The sequence below is a fragment of the Meleagris gallopavo genome, chromosome Z, assembly GCF_000146605.3.
Source record: "Meleagris gallopavo isolate NT-WF06-2002-E0010 breed Aviagen turkey brand Nicholas breeding stock chromosome Z, Turkey_5.1, whole genome shotgun sequence".
Classification (NCBI taxonomy): domain Eukaryota; kingdom Metazoa; phylum Chordata; class Aves; order Galliformes; family Phasianidae; genus Meleagris; species Meleagris gallopavo.
In genome coordinates, this window is record NC_015041.2 from 14594666 (window position 1) to 14596687 (window position 2022).

At 44.1% G+C, this 2022-nt stretch overlaps 1 protein-coding gene across 1 annotated transcript in view; it reads left to right on the forward strand.

The window, feature by feature from the left end:
• The window catches only part of LOC104914876 (integrin alpha-1-like), a 66633-nt gene that overhangs the window by 55091 nt on the left and 9520 nt on the right, over positions 1-2022 (forward strand). The gene's annotated exons all lie outside the window — the stretch shown is intronic.

Here is a 2022-nt window from a genome sequence, read left to right on the forward strand (position 1 = left end):
AAAAAAACAACAAACAAAAAAAAGTAAAACTGGAAGGGTATTCAATCCTGTTCTTGTGAAACTAATACATCAGGTTTGTTTGCTGTGGCTGTGATTCTTGGCGAGTTCTCAAGGTGTTCATCAGAGATTTTTCATTAAATTTTATTCTTCCTTTCCTTTGTTCTTGACAATAGTTGTTCAAAAATGTATGTACTGCCAAAAAATGATGACATAAACAAGGTGTGATTGTGAAGAAAGGAATATTTTTTCTCTGGTAAGTCAGGGCTTATAAAAGTCTGATAAGAGACATGATCAGATTTTTCAGTTGAAATATGATTGCAACTCTATATATTCCATTTGAAATTTGCAGTCCATGCGTTTACATCAACCAAAAATTAAGTCACAAACATATACAAAATTGATGGTTTTTTCCAGGAATCTTGAAACCTATTCTTAAATTTCTTTATCAGAAAGCAAGTCTGCATGTCTTTTATTGTTCACTGCACTGTGTTTAACCAATGTATAAAATTGCATAACATTATTTGGCGTAGCATGCATTGGCACTGCACTGTGCTCTGCTCATGCCCTTGTTTCAGTCCAGACAGTGTCAATCGCACATCAATTTTTGGTTGTTGCTGAGCAAAAGGTATGTACCTGACACCAGATTGGGCCACTTGGCAGGGAAGGGCTGCTGCCATGATGGAGAGAGGATAGGGGGGCAGCTGCAGGACAGGCTGTGCCACGCCTGTCCCACGCCATGGGTTGGACTTGCCTGCTGTGGTCCAACTATTAACCCATCACCATCATCCCCACTATACCACGTCATTCAGTAGCATATCTATTCTTTTCCTGAACATCTTTAAGGACAGTGGCTCCACCACCTCCCTGTGCAGTCTGTTCCAATACCTCACCATGTTCTGAGAATAAGTGTTTCCTAGTATTCAACATGATCTCCCCTGTTGGAACATAAAGTTCATGTTCAACCAACTGCCAACCCACTCCCCAGGATCTTCTTTCCTCTATGCAGTCTTACAGCCACTCTGCCCTAAGCCTGTAAGATTACCTGGGATTGCTATGACCAAAGTACAAGACCCAGCACTTGGTCTTGTTGAACCTCATACAGCTGGCATCAGCCCTTCAAACCAGCCCGTCCAGGCTTATCTGTAGGACCTTCCTGCCCTCAGGCTGATTGACACCTCCCAGCTGTGATGTACATCACAAGAAACACGGCTTCAGGCAGACAGTCACTGAACACTCTGCCAAGATTTTGATAAAGATACTGAATACCTGAATACCAAGTCCTACACTTTGGCCAAAACAACTTAAGGCAATGCTACAGACTTGAGAAAGAGTATCTGGAAGACTGTGTGGAAGAAATGGACCTGGGGGTGTTAGTCAGTGCTCAGCTAAACATGAGCCAGGTGTGTGCCCACGTCAAAGAGGGCCAATGACACCCTGGCTTATATCAGAAATTGTGCTGCCAGCAGGAGCAGGGAGATGATCCTCAGGTGAGAGAAGTCAGGAAATGAAGTCAAGAGACTGGCATGGCTGAGCTGTGACCTGCTAGTCAAACTGAAGAACAAGAAAAAAGTACACAGTGAGCGGAAATGGGGGCAGGTACCATGGGAAGAGTATAAGGATGCTTCTAGGCTGTGTAGGGATGAGGTCAGGAAAGCCAAGGCCCAGATTGAGCTAAACTGGTCAAGGGGTGCCAAGATGAACAAGAAGGGCTTCTAAAGGTACCTACACCCTAGAGGGTGTACCCTGATAAATGAGTGACACAGACAAGCTGGTAACAATAGACAAGGAGAAAACTGAGGTACTCAGCAATTTTTTGCCTCCGTCTTCTCTGATAACTTCTCGTCACACAGGGAACAATGTCTCTCCCATTGTGAGCATAGATCAGGTTTGCGGCCCCCTGAGGAACTTGAACATCCACAAGTCTATAGGTCCTGATGAGATGCATCCCAGACTCCTGAGAGAAGTGACCAATACAATCACCAAGACACTCTCCATGATATTTGAAAAGTCATGGCAGTCAGG